General features: G+C 47.1%; 1 long non-coding RNA gene and 1 pseudogene across 3 annotated transcripts; both read left to right on the top strand.

The window, feature by feature from the left end:
- Positions 1-5,013: 5,013 nt before the first annotated feature.
- Positions 5,014-8,573, top strand: LOC139363070 (patr class I histocompatibility antigen, A-126 alpha chain-like; annotated as a pseudogene). The gene is made up of 8 exons (XR_011622962.1): positions 5,014-5,306; positions 5,437-5,706; positions 5,950-6,225; positions 6,822-7,097; positions 7,200-7,316; positions 7,763-7,795; positions 7,938-7,985; positions 8,154-8,573. The product of XR_011622962.1 is annotated as a patr class I histocompatibility antigen, A-126 alpha chain-like (transcript).
- Positions 8,574-11,364: 2,791 nt separating this feature from the next.
- On the top strand, positions 11,365-16,941 carry LOC139363080 (uncharacterized). Of its 2 annotated transcripts, none has more exons than XR_011622983.1 (3): positions 11,365-11,913; positions 13,004-13,134; positions 16,370-16,941. It is a non-coding gene; the product is annotated as an uncharacterized lncRNA (long non-coding RNA). The 2 variants fall into 2 exon arrangements; XR_011622982.1 differs by having other exon boundaries at positions 11,365-12,089.
- Positions 16,942-17,927: the final 986 nt, after the last annotated feature.

Below are 17,927 nucleotides of genomic sequence, written 5' to 3'. Positions count from 1 at the left end.
TTTTACACAAAAGTTAACTCAAGATGGATTAAAGACTTAAATGTAAAACCCAAAACTAGAAAAACACGGGAAGAAAATCTAGGCAATACCATTCCGGACATAGGCATGGGCAAAGATTTTATGATGAGATCGCCAAAAGCATCTGCCACAAAAGCAAAACTTGATAAATGGGATCTAATTAAACAAAAGAGCTTCTGCACAGCAAAAGAAATTATCATCAGAGCAAACAGACATCCTACCGAACGGGAGAAAATTTGTGCAATCTACTCATCTGACAAAGGTCTAATATTCAGAATCTACAAAGAACTTAAGCAAATTTACATGAAAAAACAACTTCATTAAAAAGTGGACAAAGGATTTGAACAGACACTTCTCAAGATGTACACGCGTCCAACAAAAATATGAAAAAAAGGTCAACATCACAGATCATTACAGAATTGCAAATCAAAACCACAAATGAGATACCATCTCATGCCAGTCAGAATGGCAATTATTAAAAAGTCAAGAAACAACAGATGCTGGCAAGGTTGCAGAGAAATAGAAATGCTTTTACACTGTTGGAGGAAAAGTAACTCAGTTAATCCATTGTGGAAGACAGTGTGGCAATTCCTCAAAGATTTAGAACGGGAAATACCATTTGACCCAGCAATCCCAATACAAGATATATACCCAAAGGAATATAAATCATTCTATTACAAAGTTATATGCATGTTTACATTCATTGCAGCACTATTCACAATAGCAAAAACATGGAACCTACCCAAATGCCCATCAATGATGAACTTGATAAAGAAAATATGGTACATATACACCATAGAATATCATGCAGCCACAAAAAGGAATGAGATCAAGTCCTTTTCAGTGATATGGATGAAGCTGGAAGCCATTATCCTCAGCATACTAACACAGGAACAGAAAACCAAACACCACATGTTCTCATTTATAATTGGGAACTGAGCAATGAGAACACATGGACACAGGGAGATGAACAATACACACTGGGGCCTCTTGGGAGAGGGCAGTGGTTGGGGGATCATTAGCAAAAATAGCTAATGCATGCCAGGGTTAATACCTAGGTGATGAGTTGATACGTGCAGCAAACCACCATGGTACATATTTACCTATGTAACAAACCTGCACATCCTGCACACGTATCCTGGAACTTAAAATTAAATTAAAAGACAAGCTTAAAGAGTTAATGAAAAATAATTAAATAAAAGAAGCCTTTGATTTTGAAAAACCAGAAACAATAGTTTTAATTTTGCTTTTAACATATATTCAAATCCTTTGATACTGTTCCCTTCCAGAGATGCAGCTTAATTCCCTCGCTTGAGTGTGGCTTGGACTTAATGAGGCACTTCTGATGTGTACTGGCTCTGTGTTCCCACCCAAATCTCATCCTGAATTGTCATTCAAATTGTACTCCCTACCTGTTGGGGGAGGGACCACACGGGAGGTGACTGGATCATGGGGACAGTTCCCCCATGCTGTTCTCATGATACTGAGGGAATTCTCATGAGATGTGATGGTTCTGTAAGTGGCATTTCCCTGCTTCATTCTGCATTTCTCTCTCCTGCCACCATGTGAAGAAGGACATGTTTGCTTCCAATTCTGCCATGACTCTAAGTTTCCTGGGGCAGGCTCCTCAGCAATGCAGAACTGTGAGTCAGTTAAACCTCTTTCCTTTATAAATCACCCAATCTCAGGTATTTCTTTATAGCAGTGTGAGAATGGACTAATACAACTTCTAACTTATAGAATAATGCTGACATAACAGTTTGTGACTTTGTGTGTAAAACATAAAACTCACTGCAGCTTCCACCTTCTCTCTCTCTCTATCCGCGGGAACATGAGCTCTGGGGGAAGCCAGCTGCTGTGCCAAAAGCAGCCCTGCAGGAAAGTCCACGTGACTGAGAACTGAGGCCTTCTGGGACTAGATAACAAGGAACTAGGCCTTTTCCAACAGCCATGTGACTGATCTGTCTTTCTTGTGAATCCTCAACCCCAGTGAAGCCCTCAGATGATGCAGCCCTTGACAACTGGACTGCAATCTTGTGAGAGGTCCTGAGCCATAAGCACTCTGGGAAACTTCTCCTGGATTCCTAAGCATTGGAAACTGTGGGAGATGATGAATATTTATTGTTTTGAGCTTGGTGTTATATAATTTGTTATGCAACCGTAAATACACAATACATTTTCACAAGACAGGATGTATTATTACACGTTAAATTGCATTTGCTCCAAATGTATCATCATCATCATTATTGAGACAAGGTCACACTCCGTAACCCAGTCTGGAATGTGGTGGCATGATCACCATGCACTGCAGTGTCAACCTCCTGGGGTCAAGGGACCCTCTGATCTCAGCCTCCTGAGTAGCTGGGACTACAGGCATGAACCACCATGCCTCACTAATTTTCTAATTTCTTTGTAGAGATGGGGGTTTTGCCCAGGCTGATCTTGAACTTCTGGAGTCAACAAATCTGCCTTCCCCTGCCTTCCACAGTGCTAGGATAGCAGGCACGAGCCACCACATCTGGCCTAAAGTAATTATAAGACATTAAACATGTAACTTAGTTTTAAAAGGTAAGGAGAATTTCCATGGCCGAAGAGGATGTAGTTTAATATCGTTTACAATGATCACTTTACTTGAACTTCAATTTCCAACTGTGTCGCAATTAAACACAAAAGGAAGATCCAACCCTTGCTAGGCTGATTCTATGATGGCCCCAACAGCCAGCTCGTGGTCATTCACCTTCTCCCAGTGATTCAACCAACTCTAATGTAGGTGCCGCTGTGAAGGGATTTAGCAGATACAATTAAGGGGCTCAATTAGTTGACTTTAGGCTGGGTTTCTCCTGCTTGGACTGTTCTAATCAGGTGAGCCCTTGAAAGGACTGGGTTCTTCCTGAGCATAGAGAAATGCAGTGTGAGAGGCATTCAGCATGAGGGGTTTCCTCCACCGTGGGCTTTGAAAATGAAGGGGCTATGGGCCAGGTGTGGTGGTTCACGCCTGTAATCCCAGCACTTTGGGAGGCCGAGGTAGGCGGAACAAGAGGTCAGGAGATCAAGGCCATCCTGGCTATCACGGTGAAACCCTGTCTCTACTAAAAATACAAAAAAAGAAAAAAAAATTAGCCAAGCATAGTGGTGGGCACCAGTAGTCCCAGCTACTTGGGAGGCTGAGACAGGAGAATGGCATGAACCAGAGAGGTGGAGCTTGCAGTGAGCTGAGAACACACCACTGCACTCCAGCCTGGGCTACAGAGTGAGACTCTGCCAAAAAAAAAAAAAAAAAAAAAAGAAGGGGCCTGTGTAGGAAAGAATGCTGGTGAACACCAGGAATTCAGCGCAGCCTCCTTGTTCTCTACATTGACAACCAGCAAGGAACAGGGAATTCGGTCTTACAACTGTAAGAAACTGCATTCTGCCACCTCTGTATAAACCTGAAGGAGGATTCCAAATGAAAACACAGCTTTTGGAAGCCCAGGACAGAGATTCTATCCACATCTTGCCCAGATTTCTGACTAAGGAACAAGAAACAGATAAATGGGTGTTGTTTCGCCAGGGGTGGTAGTGCACGAATGAATTGATGAATTGATATGCACACTAGTTACATAAAATAAAATCTTTCTGAACTTTTTCAGTGTTTTACACTTTATAATTATCTGTGATGTAATTTAATACACTCATATTTCATTCATTAAGTCAACAAAAATTAATTTAGTGCCTATGATGAACCAGGTATCCCTTCATATGCTCACGTGCCTGACACTCCAGAAGCTTCACAAGACCGAGGTGGAGCCACTGGAGTGTTTTAAGTGGAGAAATGACACACTCTGACTGACAGGAGCAGGACCACTGTGAAGAGAACAGTCACGTAGCAGGTCATGGGACAGTGCTAGTGTCACAATTCACGAGTGACAGTGTGGTGGGGACTAAGGGGACAGGAGGGTCTGAAGGATGAGAGGGACTGAGGGAAGGGCTGGAGAAGGGGGCGCTGAGGAAAAGGACCAGAGGAAAGAATTCGAAAGCAGCAGAATTCTTAGGTTTCAATACATTGTTTTATGGATTTTAATACATCCATCTACAGAGCCTAGCAGGGTGTCCTTGGCAGTTGGCCTTTAATACCTTATGTGGGTCTGCCTAAAAACTAATTGTTTTTATGTTAATCGAGTTTTAAAAATACTAAGTGTTCCTATAAAATATACACAACACGTAGAAGTGCATACTTCCTGAAAACAGGCAGTGCATGAGCACTGGTGAGGGGCATTGTGACTGCACTGAACAGTTGCAACTGTGAGGTGAATAGTCTGTACTGGCTCCTGGTTGCAACATACAGTAACACAGTGTGCTACTTTGTATTGAGGAAATATCCTGGACTCACACAGAAACTCAGAGCTATGGAGTGATAGTAAATTTAAAATACGACAAGTGGGAGTCACAGACACATTGTTTGCGAAAGTGAAATTTAGGAGCTTTGTGAGTCCTGTTGTAACGCTTTTGGACACATTTATAAATCAAGGGACCAAGTCATATTTTTTACCGATTAGATTCCTGATCATTCGGGGGTTACCAAGATTCTATTACCCAATATATTTAATAAACAAAGAACAAACTGGTCTCTATTCTCTCTTATGCACTCAGGCGCAACTTTTCCAGATTTAAAAAAAAAAAAAGAAAGAAAAAAGTCTCTATACCTTCTTTCCCAGAGCAAGCTCACTCTCTGGCACCAAGCTCCGTGGGGTGAGTTTTCTTCTAGAAGAGTCCAGGCGGACAGGTAAGGAGTGGGAGGCAGGGAGTCCAGTTCAGGGATGGAGATTCCAGGATGAAAAGTGAAGGGAGAGTGACGGGGCCCATGCCCAGGGGTTCTCCCTGGTTTCTCAGACAGCTCGTGGGCCAAGACTCAGGGAAACAGTGAGACAGAGCGCTTGGCACAGGAGGAGCGGGGTCAGGGCGAAGTCCCAGAGCCCCAGGTGTGGCTTTCAGGGTCTCAGGCCCCAAAGGCGGTGTATGGATTGGGGAGGCCCAGCGTTGGGGATTCCCCATCTCCGCAGTTTCTCTTCTTCTCACAACCTGCGTCGAGTCCTTCTTCCTGGATACTCACGACGCGACCCTCGTTCTCACTCCCATTGGGTGTCGGTTTCTAGAGATGCCAATCAGCGTCGCCGCAGTCCCGGTTCTAAAGTCCCCACTCACCCACCAGGACTCAGATTCTCCGCAGACGCCAAGGATGGCGATCATGGCGCCCCGAACCCTCCTCCTGGTGCTCTCAGGGGCCCTGGCTCTGACCCAGACCCGGGCGGGTGAGTGCGGGGTCGGGAGGGAAACGGCCTCTGCGGGGGGGAGCGAGGAGCCCGCCCGGCGGCGGCGCAGGACCCGGGGAGCCGCGCGGGGAGGAGGGTCGGGCGGGTCTCAGCCTCTCCTCGCCCCCAGCCTCCCACTCCATGAGGTATTTCTACACCTCCATGTCCCGGCCCGGCCGCGGGGAGCCCCGCTTCATCGCCGTGGGCTACGTGGACGACACGCAGTTCGTGCGGTTCGACAGCGACGCCGCGAGCCAGAGGATGGAGCCGCGGGCGCCGTGGGTGGAGCAGGAGGGTCCGGAGTATTGGGACCGGGAGACACAGAACATGAAGACCGAGACACAGAATGCCCCAGTGGCCCTGCGGAACCTGCGCGGCTACTACAACCAGAGCGAGGTCGGTGAGTGACCGCGGCCCGGGGCGCAGGTCACGACCCCTCCGCATCCCCCACGGACGGCCCGCGTCGCCCCGAGTCTCCGGGTCCCAGATCCAACCCGAAGCCGCGGGACCCGGGGACCCTTGACCCGGGAGAGCCCCAGGCGCCTTTACCCGGTTTCATTTTCAGTTGAGGCCAAAATGCCCGCGGGTTGGTCGGGGCGGGGCGGGGCTCGGTGGGCGGGGCTGACCGCGGGGGCGGGGCCAGGGTCTCACACCTTCCAGAGGATGGTTGGCTGCGACCTGGGACCCGACGGGCGCCTCCTCCGCGGGTATGAACAGTACGCCTACGACGGCAGGGATTACATCGCCCTGAACGAGGACCTGCGCTCCTGGACCGCGGCGGACATGGCGGCTCAGAACACCCAGCGGAAGTGGGAGGCGGCGGATGTGGCGGAGAGGATGAGAGCCTACCTGGAGGGCGAGTGCGTGGAGTGGCTCCCTAGATACCTGGAGAACGGGAAGGAGACGCTGCAGCGCGCGGGTACCAGGGGACACGGGGCGCCTCCCTGATCGCCTGTAGATCTCCCGGGCTGGCCTCCCACAAGGAGGGGAGACAAATGGGATCAACACTAGAATATCGCCCTCCCTCTGGTCCTGAGGGAGAGGAATCCTCCTGGGTTTCCAGATCCTGTACCAGAGAGTGACTCTGAGGGTCCGCCCTGCTATCTGACACAATTAAGGATAAAATCTCTGAGGGAATGAAGGGAAGACGATCCCTCGAATACTGATCAGGGGTTCCCTTTGACACCGGCAGCAGCCTTGGGCCCCGTGACTTTTCCTCTCAGGCCCTGTTCTCTGCTTCACACTCAATGTGTGTGGGGGTCTGAGTCCAGCTCCTCTGAGTCCCTCAGCCTCCACTCAGGTCAGGACCAGAAGTCACTATTCCCTCCTCAGGGAATAGAATTTTCCACGGAATAGGAGATTCTCCCAGGTGCCTGTGTCCAGGATAGTGTCTGGGTTCTGTGCTCCCTTCCCCACCCCAGGTGTCCTGTCCATTATCAACATGGTCACATGCGTGCTGGTGGAGCGTCCCATGACAGATACAAAATGCCTGAATTTTCTGACTCTTCCCATCAGACCCCCCCAAGACACATGTGACCCACCACCCCGTCTCTGACCATGAGGCCACCCTGAGGTGCTGGGCCCTGGGCTTCTACCCTGCGGAGATCACACTGACCTGGCAGCGGGATGGGGAGGAACAAACTCAGGACACGGAGCTCGTGGAGACCAGGCCTGCAGGAGATGGAACCTTCCAGAAGTGGGCGGCTGTGGTGGTGCCTTCTGGAGAGGAGCAGAGTTACACCTGTCATGTGCAACATGAGGGTCTGCCCAAGCCCCTCACCTTGAGATGGGGTAAAGAGGGAGATGGGGGTGTCATGTCTCTTAGGGAAAGCCGGAGCCTTTCTGGAGACCTTTAGCAGTTTCAGGACCCCTCACCTTCCCCTCTTTTCCCAGAGCCGTCTTCCCAGTCCACCATCCCCATCGTGGGCATCATTGCTGGCCTGGTTCTCCTTGGAGCTGTGGTCACTGGAGCTGTGGTCGCTGCTGTGATGTGGAGGAGGAAGAGCTCAGGTGAGGAAGGGGTGAGGAGTGGAGTCTGAGATTTCTTGTCTCACTGAGGGTTTCAAGCCCCAGGTAGAAGTGTGCCCTGCCTGGTTACTGGGAAGCACCATCCACACTCATGGGCCAACCCAGCCTGGGCCCTGTGTGCCAGCACCTACTTTTTTTGTAAAGCACCTGTTAAAATGAAGGACAGATAGATCACCTCGATTACGGTGGTGATGGGACCTGATCCCAGCAGTCACAAGTCACAAGGGAAGGTCCCTGGTGAGGACAGACCTCAGGAGGGCAGTTGGTCCAGGATCCACACCTGCTTTCTTCATGTTTCCTGGTCCCACCCTGGGTCTGCAGTCACACATTTCTGGAAACTTCTCTGGGATCCAAGACTAGGAGATTCCTCTAGGACCTTATGGCCCTGACTCCTTTCTGATATCTCACAGGACATTTTCTTCCCACAGATAGAAAAGGAGGGAGCTACTCTCAGGCTGCAAGTAAGTATGAAGGAGGCTGATCCCTGAGATCCTTGGGATGTTGTGGTTGGGAGCCCATGGGGGAGCTCACCCAGCCCACAGTTCCTCCTCTAGCCACATCTCCAGCGGGATCTGACCAGGTCCTGTTTTTGTTCTACTCCAGGCAGTGACAGTGCCCAGGGCTCTGATGTGTCTCTCACGGCTTGTAAAGGTGAGACCCTGGGGGGCCTGATATCTGTGGGGTGTTGGGGGGAACAGTGGACGCAGCTGTGCTGTGGGGTTTCTTTGACTTGGATGTATTGAGCATGTGATGGGCTGTTTAAAGTGTCACTCCTCACTGTGACGGATGTGAATTTGTTCATGAATATTTTTTCTATAGTGTGAGACAGCTAACTTGTGTGGGACTGCGAGGCAAGGTTTGTTCACGCCTTCTCTTTGTGACTTGAAGAACCCTGATGTTCTTTCTGCAAAGGCACCTGAATGTGTCTGTGTTCCTGTAGGCATAATGTGAGGAGGTGGGGAGAACACCCCATCCCCGTGTCCACCATGACCCTCTTCTCCACACTGACCTGTGTTCCCTCCCCATTTATCTTTCCTGTTCCAGGGAGGTTGGGCTGGGATGTCTCTATCTCTATCTCAACTTCATTTTGCACGGAGCTGTATCTTCTTCCTTCCCTATTAAAATTAGAACCTGTGTGTAAATTTACTTTTTCAAATTATTATCATGAGAGGTTCATGAGTTAATTAAAGGAGAATATTCCTAAAATTTGAGAGACGAAATAAATGGAAGACCTGAAAACCTTCCAGAGTCCATGTGTTTCTTGTGCTGATTTGCTGCAGGGGAGGAGAGTAGATGGGGCTGTGCCTAGTTTGTGTTCCGGCCACCATGGGCTTTATGTGGTCACTGCTTGGCTGAATCATCTTTGCTTCTTCTTTGTCCTTGGCCCTTCAGTAGAACCTTGTCCCACCAAGACCTGTGATCACAGGGAGTTGGATGTCACCTAGGGCGGTCCCTGCATACAAATCTCCTTGTGGTATCAAGAGATAAATGTTCAGACCTGTCCAGATCTTGCCCTCCTCCCAGGGCTCTTTCCTGGATTGTATTTTCCACCTTGTCTCCAATCGTTTTAACGGAACCGGATTCTGAAATTTGCAGAGAGGATGGGTTCCCTAGTTTCTCATCATAGGTAACTTTCTGTTGGAACTCCTCTTCTGCTGTCCTACTCATCTCCCTGCCTGAGTTGTAGTAATCCTAGTGCTGGCTCCAATCCAAACTCAGGGATGTATAAAGCAGAGTCTAATTTAGATTCATATGTGGTTGGAAAATTGTACCCATCAGGCGAGGGTTATTGTTCCTGAAGAGAAAAATATGGTTGTGTGCAGCAGTGTGCAGGAGGGTTGGTGTGGGAGGAGGGGGAAGGAAGGGAGGACGCACAAGCAGCCCTGGGAAGAAAAGCACTGGCGGCATCGATGTTCACATGAAATGATGTTCTTTAGCTGCCACGAAACAGCATTTTTCCTGAGGCTACATTGATAAAAATATTGGCTTTAGAATAGGGAGGTGCTCTACAGTGATCATTATTCCACTGACATTTGTTGTCTGCTAGGGATATGACTGCATTTGCATTTAGAAAGCAGCATTAAAGTCAAAACAGAAAAATTTCTGGCATTGTGGTGCATACATTCTAGATGGAAGCTTGTCCAACCCAAGGCTTGTGGGCTGAATGTGGCCCAGGACAGTTTTGAACATGAGGAGTTTTTGCTTCTCTGTGGCAGACCTGAGCCCTGGAATGAGTGCACCCACCTCCCTCAGGATCAGGAGTGAATGCTTTAGGAACACTCCTTTGCAGTGACCTGCAAAAAATAGAGGGCACTGTTACTGTGAGAACTCAGAGTAGCAGCCAAGGGGGCTCTGCCCTCAAGGAATTGTGGGGAAGGTTAATAAAAGGTGGTGTCCCAGGGTCAGACCAGATGGGCAGCCAGCGAGGGCACTGCTTCATATCTATGATGAGAGTGCAAGAATTGAGGAGCAGGAGGCCGAGGGTGTTTGACCAAATACAAAGTCATGATCCCAGTCTCAATTCCTAGACTTCAGCCAAGCTTCAGATTCAGAATCCACAGTGGGGCTTAAGGAGGCCAGGAAATAAACCTGGACACACTATGGCCCACAGTGGGACCACTGGGTCCATAAACCCAGTCCTGGTTTTCTCCCCATTCCCCACATGCATAATTGGCCTTCATGCACTGGCAACTTGAGTCACCCCCACACTGCGTCCCTAGTCTGGAGAGTAAGGGCTCTCATTGTGCGAAAGCCCAAAGGGAATCCTCTAAAACTTCCCTCATCCCAGCCAAGCCAGAAGCAATATTGTGCCCCAGGTGGAACTTGTGGAGGGTACTGCAGGTATTGTAGGGGTAGCACTGCCATTAGAGAGCTGAAGGATGGGGGGGGGCAGGGGGGTTGGGATTGCCTATTATCTCCATATAATTCAGCAATCTGTCCCTGAGAAGCCTGATAAAGCATGAATGGAATTTCTCCAGATTTGACCAAGTAGGAGTCCTGATTGCAGCTGCCATGCTGGCTGGATATCACTGCTTGGGGAGATTAATAAGGCCTCAGGTACATGGCAAGCAGCTGTGGATTTGGTGAGTGCATTCCTTCCCATTCCATTTAGAAAATGGATATGGAATGATTCACATTCACATGGGATTTTTAATGCATGTATTGATAGCTTGCCTCAGGGCTACCTTAACTCCTCAACCTTCTGTAAATATCACCTTAAGAGTCCTGGACAAATCAGACATATCACAGAATACTAAATCTGCTCATTTCATTGGCAATATCACATAGATCAGGATGGAAGAGCAAGAGGAGGAAAGTACGCTGAATTCCTTGGCAAAACATGTGCCCTATGGAAGGTGAAGATTAACCTTACAGAGCTTCAAGAGTGGACACTGCAGTGAAGTTTCATGAGTCCAGTGGTTAGGGGCATGCAGGACTCTCCCCTCCAAAGTAAAAGTCAAACTTGCATCTTGTATCCTCACCAGAAGGAAGGACGCACACTACCCAGCCTCTCTGGGTTCTGTTAACACCACATTCCACATCTAAGTATATTGCTTCGGCCCACACTCTGGGTGATATAGGAGGCGGCCAGCTATGAGTGGGGCCTGGACAGGAAAGGACACTGCCGCAGACCCAGGCTGTGGTGCAGTCAGTCACCATCCCTCAGACCCCTGGCCCTGGAAGTGGCAGTGTGGGGAAAGATGCAGGATGGAGCTGAACCAAGCATCAGTGGTGTCCCGTCCTGCGGGATCGTCAATGTAGGCCCTAGAAGAGGGAGTGGGAACTCGGGGGGACAAGAGACACGAGAAATGGAGACAAGACAGTATCCTGATCAAGTCTCGTTTATTGGTGGCAGTGTAATGCCTTATATAGACCGGCAGGGGCAGAGGTTGGGCCAGGGCGATGATGGTGGCCCTGTGGTGGGCGTGGCCAGGTAGGTCTCGGTTTCTTCGGTCGGAGGTCATGGTGCACCTGCGCCGTCGGTTGGTAATTTTCCCGGGCACGGGATGGCGCCTGCGCTGTAAGTTGATCATTTTCCCGGGCGCGGGAAAATGGGTGATGAAGAACCCGGAAGAGCGCCATTTTGTACTGGCGTATGAGACAGCAGAACAGGGAAGAAAGTAAATCTAGGGAGGAGGCATAGAGTGGAAGCGTATAGAGCTCAGGCATCAGTCGTCAGTTATAATCGCTATGGCCGGGCCACGCAGCTCCGGACAAGTGGGAGAGTCAGAATGGAGGGCCTGTGATCTGGAGTAAGGCCACGGAATCCACAGCGTGCTCCCTGTTAGAAGTAACTTTTAGCATACTACTGACCCTGATAAGATAGAATGCTTGATCATGAGACACCAAGCAACCTCTGATTCCAAGTGCCCGTGTGTATTGGCTTCTATGTGACCCACAGAGGCATAGATGGGACAGGCTCAGCGGGGTCTATCATGAGATGAAAATGGTCATGTGGGTTGAGCCTCAATTCCATGTTAACACCCACAGAAAACACCCAGCCCTGACGTGGCCCTGAATAACCAAACAAATTGAAGATAAATTGAAGTTAGCCAGCCGGCATCACAGATCAGCCCAGGTATGACAGGAAGCACTGATAAGTGGATAAACACAGTGGCAGGAATGAGGCTACAAGTGGGTCCAGCAGCACTGACTCCCCCTTACCAAGGACCGTCCAGCTGCTGCTTCCTCTGAATACTCTGCTTATGAGCATTACAGAACAATGATGGGCCCCATAGGGCACTGTTTCTTCAGGTAACTGACTAGCCCCTAAGTGACAAGTTGAACAGCTTGAGCCCCATCTATCCGGGAAGGACCAGGGGTTCATCCTCACAGGGATAGGCACCTATCTGATGTGGTGTGGTTTTCCTCTCTGTGTTCAGACCCTCAGCCAGCATCACTATCTGCATTCCTGATCCACTGGCTCAGAATTTCAGTACATTTTCGGCCCACGGGACACACCTCAGAGGGAAGGGGATGAAGCGTGGGCCGTGACCATGGGAGCCCCTGGTCATATCAACACCTGCACCTCCCAGGGGCTGCCAGCCACACAGAGTCATGGACAGGTCTCTACAGGCACAACTCAGTACCAGCTTAGATGAAACCCTCTGAGGAATGGGTGCCATCTTTCAGGATGTGGTGCATGCATTGAATCAAACACGTCTCTATGGTTCTGTGTGTTCAGAAGCAAGAATATATGGATCCAAAAACCAAAAAGTCAAAGCAGGTGTGGCTCCATGTCTCATCCCTTATATTCACCACCAGGGTGATTTTGCACTTCTCATCTCCAAAATCTGGACTCTGCAGGGTAGGAGGTCCTGGTTTCCCAAAGGGGGCACCCTGGCAAGGAGACAAATGGGAGTCCATGGAACTACACATTTTTGGGGTCCGCGTGTTTCCTAAACAAAGGAATGAACACACAAGACAACACAGGACAAGACAAACATGGCGGCCGCCCCGAGCAGCATGCTCTGCTTTATTTTATACACGCTTGTGGAATTTTACTACGTCACAAGACACGAGTTGTTTTTATGACACAAGTTGTTTTTATGTCATGAGTTGTTTTTCTGACCTTTCCCTAACTTTCTGAGTTCTCATGATGCTTAAACATTAACCAGTTCCCAGAGTCTGCTGTTTGCGGCTGACTCTTTTGTTCTTCCTGTTTGCAGAGAAGAAACGTCATGCTTTGTTTGCAAGAGCATAACTATCGGGAACATCTCGTTTGCGAGCACGTGGTCCTCTACACACATTTTGGTTGCCCCCACGGAAGTTTGAATAGAATGTTCCCAGAGACAAGCAGGTAACAAGAGGAGGAGGCAGGGCTGCTATCACACAATGAGGGCAGCAGAAGTATGTGGAAACCAGAGGTCCACGTGGGGACCTCCTGGTTTCCCTTGTCCCATTGTTAAGTGTGAGCAGAAATATCCAGCATTATTTTAATCTTATGCTAAAAGTATAATGCTATAAATTATAGAATAAAAGTAAAGAAAAGGAAGCTATTAATGGAATGTGAAAAAATGCCTAAGGTGATTCTGTAGCCAAGACAGTGGTTTTTAACATTTAATCTCCACCTTCAATTGAATGTTTTCAGAACACCTGAGCAACATGAGCTCTTTCCCATTCTTGGTACAAGCACTTGGGAAATCAATTAGCCTTATCTAGTATGATTAACATCCATGCACCAAATAATCCCACCATCTGCTCCTGATCATATACTCTGGGGATATTCTTGGCTATGTATCCAGGAGACATGTACACCAATGTTTATGGCAAAAACTGGAAACAATCACATATACATCAATGGGAATTAACAAAATTGTGGTATAATCGCAAAAAGTAAAACTTTAGCAGTAAAAATGAATGAAGGCGGGCACGGTGGCTCACCCCTGTATTCCTAGCACTTTGGGAGGTCAAGGCGGGCAGATTGCCTGAGATCAAGAGTTTGAGACCAGCCTGTAATCCCAGCACTTTGGGAGGCCTAGGTGGGTGGATCATGAGGTCAGGAGATCAAGACCATCCTGGCTAACACGGTGAAACCCCATCTCTACTAAAAATACACACAAAAAAATTAGCCAGGCATGGTGGCAGGTGCCAGTAGTCCCAGCTACTCGGGAGGCTGAGGCAGGAGAATGGTGTGAACCCGGGAGGTGGAGCTTGCAGTGAGCCAAATCTCCCCACTGCATTCCAGGCTGGGCGGTAAAGTGAGACTGTATTTCAAAAAAACAAAAAAAGAGTTCCAGACCAGCCTGACCAACATAGTGAAACCCTGTCTCTACTAAAAATACAAAAATTAGCCGGGCGTGGTGGCAGGCGCCTGTAATCCCAGCCACTTGGGAGGCTGAGACAGAAGAATCGCTTGAACCAAGGAGGCGGAAGTTGTAGTGAGCTGAGATCATGCCCCTGCACTCCAGCCTGGGCAACAAGAGAGAAACTCCATCACAAAAAAATAAATAGGGAAATAAAATAAAATAAAGAATTAAGAGGAAAAGCACCATCCTGCATCAGAGATAACTCTCCTACACATAACGTGCATCACAGAAGAATAGATATAGTGTGAGTTCTCTGTATGGGGAAGTCAAAAAAAAAAACAGGTCAAACTGTGATTTGGGTATATGTATACTTATTGTAAAAATCTTTAGTGACAGTGCAAAGGAATAGTAAATACAAGACTCAAGACAGAGGTTCCTTTTGGGGGATAGGATTGGACAACAATCTAGGGAGGCTTCATTGGTTCTATCTCTTATGCCAGGAGGGGATGCCCAGGTGGTTAGTTACTTGATCGTAAAACTTTATTTATTTGTTTAGTGTTGCTCTTGTCGCCTAGGCTGGAGTGCAGTGGTGTGATTTCGGCTCACTGCAACCTCCGCCTCCTGGGTTCAAAGGATTCTCCTGCCCCAGCCTCCTGAGTAGCCAGGATTACAGGCACGCACCACAACTCCTGGCTAATTTTTGTATTTTTAGTAGAGACGGGTTTCACCATGTTGACCAGGCTGGTCTCAGACTCCTGAGTTCAGGTGATCTACCACTTCGGCCTACCAAATTGCTGGAATTACAGGCATGAGCCACCGCTCCTGGCCCACAAATCTTTAAAGTGGCATTTTTCAAAATGCACCTTGTGTGCCTTTCCTGATTGATTATTTGGAAATTCCTTTATATTATAAAGGAATATACCAAAGTTCACCACAAGGATCCTCAGCGATAACTACTCATGGTAAAACAAAGCCGCAGCTGGCTGGGTACGGTGGCTGAAGTCTGTGATCCCAGCACTTTGAGAAGTTGAGGCCGGTGGATCTCGAGATCAGGAGTTCGAGACCAGCCTGACCAACATGGTGAAACCCCGTCTCTACTAAAAATACAAAAATTAACTGGGTGTGTTGGTGCACACCTGTAATCCCAGCTACTCAGGAGGCTGAGGCAGGAGAATCACTTGAACCTGGAAGGCGGAGGTTGCAGTGAGCTGACATTGTGCCACTGCACTCCAGCCTGGGCAACAGAGGGAGACTCCATCAAAAAAAAAAACAAAAACAAAAACAAAACAAGCCACAGCCAATTGTAAGGAACCATGTGACAGAGAGGACCAGGATGCTATGAAAAATAGCCTTGGCTAGAAATAGGTCATTTGATCCTTGGCTAATTGACAGCTCTGTACATTTTCTGATATACAATATTCAATCTGATGTGCAAGGCAATTGTACCTTGCAAAGAATTTGAGAATTTGAAATGTTGCTCACATAATTAAACTTTTACAGAATCGCAAAAAAAAAGCATTGTTGAACAAAATAAATTAAATGAAAAGACAAGGGAATAACTGGTAAGGAAATGGCAATAAGAAAAAAACACAAAAGAGCTGCTTCTAAAGCACCGTTAGAAGCACAAAATAACTGCATTTTTCAGAATCATACTGCAGTCCAAATCACTTCTACCACATCTAATTTAAAAACATAGTGAAAGATGTTAAACTAATTATAGGATGTCCACTGAATAGCCAGTTACTGGAAAATATTGTTCCTAGACTGGAGTTAACCATTTCTGCTTACCACATCAGACCAAATCATTGTCATGATGCTAAGCTAGTGTATAGGCAGAGATGTGAGACTCACATTTTTCTAACTGCAAAGCACCCTGATTAAGCAAATATTTTTGTAGACGCTTGAGTCAGAAAATTTGCATTTTGGGCATTCTTAAACTGCATTAGAAACTTCTGAGGAAAAACAAAGGTAGTTATGATTGTAAAGGCATTATTGTATGGCACCAAAGTCTTGGGACTCTTTGATCTAGCTACTGTATCCTCTCAACTTTGTTGCAACTTGTCAAAGAGAATATTAATATTAAAGGCATTTGCAAAAATTCTGAGATCTTGTTGTATGTCCCTTCTCTGTCTCAAATTTTTAATCAACACTTTACAAAAAAGAATTTTACAGTATGAAAGAAAGTTAGTCAGATACAAGAAGTATTTGATGTACAAAATCCTGAAACAATAATGTTAATTTTGCTGTTAACATGCATATAAATTCTTTGATTCTCCTCCTTTCCAGAGGTGCAGCTTCATTCCCTCCCTGTGAGTGTGGCCTGGACTTAATGACTCACTTCTAACTGACAGAGTAATGCTGACATAATAGTCTGTGACTCTGGGTGTAGAACATAAAACTCATGGCAGCTTCTACTTTGGTTCTCTCTTTCTCTGGGATCATGAGCCCTGGGGGCAGCCGACTGCTGTGTCATAAGCAGGCCTGTGGCAAGGTCCATGTGACTAGGAGTGAATAATAAGAAGCTGAAGCCTCTTCCAACAGCCATGTGAGAGATTCCTGTGTCTTGTGAACTCCCAGGCCCATTTGAACCCTCAGACAATTTAGCCCTGGATGACAACTGGACTGCAACTTTGTGAGAGGCCCTAAGTCAGAAGCTCACAGAGAAACCTCTCCTGCATTCCTGACCATTGGAAGCTGTGCCAGATGGCAAATATTTGTTGATTTGAGCTGCTAAGTTTGAGGTGACTTGTCATTGAACTTTTTCATTTGCTCTAAATTCATTATAAGATACTAAACATGTCATTTGCTTTTAATATTTAATAAAAATTTACATGGCTATATAAGATATATTTTATTATCATTAACAGTGATCTATTTTTTTATCTTCAATTTGTATGTTCTATTTAAACACAAAAGGAAGATCCAGGCTAAGCTAGGCTGATTCTATGATGACACCCCAATAACCACCCTTGGTTACTCACATTACCCCAGTTACTCAGTTGACACTAATGCAGGTGCTGCTGTGAAGGGGTTTTGCAGATAGATTTCAGGTCCCCAGTCAGTTGACTTGAGGATGGGGATTATCCGGCTTGGACTGTCCTAATCAGGTAAGCTCTGAAAAGGACTGGGTTCTTCCTGAGAATAGAGACTCATCATGGGGAAAGAACACTGGTGGCCAATAGGAATTAGAAACTCTCCCCACTGTCTACTCTGATAGCCCAAAGGAAACAGGTACCTTAGTCCCACAATTGCCAGAAACCAAATTCTGCCAACAAGCTCCACATAAGCTTGGGGGAGAATCACAATCTTAAGTGAGCACACAGCATTACAAAACCCTGAACAAAGAATCTATCACACTAAGCCTGGATTTCTGATGAAGGAAATGTAGACAAATAAGCGGGTGCTGTTTTAAACCACTAAGTTTGTGGTAATTGGTTATGTACTAATAGAAAATTAATAAACAGATTCAATAGCTAAACATATGACATGTTCTCCACTGGAATGAGTTTATGAACTGATATGCACAGTAGTTGCATAAAACCAAACGTTTCCTAACTTGCTTTGCATTTTTCATTTTGTGATTTTTGTGTGATGCAATTTTTAACACAATCGTATTTCATTCATTCATTCAAGACAATTAACTTAGTGCCTACTATGTGCCAGATATGCTTTTATATTCTGCAGACACAACTTTGATCAAACCAACCCAAAGCCCTTGTGCTTATGCCTTCCATTCTAGAGGCTTCTTGAGAGTGAGATGGAGCCATTGGAGGGTATTAAGTGAAGAAATGACACAATCTGACTCACATTAGCAGGATTGCTGACCATTGTGGGGGAAACAGCC

This window comes from Macaca nemestrina, chromosome 5 (genome assembly GCF_043159975.1).
Source record: "Macaca nemestrina isolate mMacNem1 chromosome 5, mMacNem.hap1, whole genome shotgun sequence".
Taxonomy (NCBI): domain Eukaryota; kingdom Metazoa; phylum Chordata; class Mammalia; order Primates; family Cercopithecidae; genus Macaca; species Macaca nemestrina.
The sequence above is the reverse complement of the archived record's forward strand: the minus strand, read 5'-3'. Positions and strand labels throughout refer to the sequence as shown.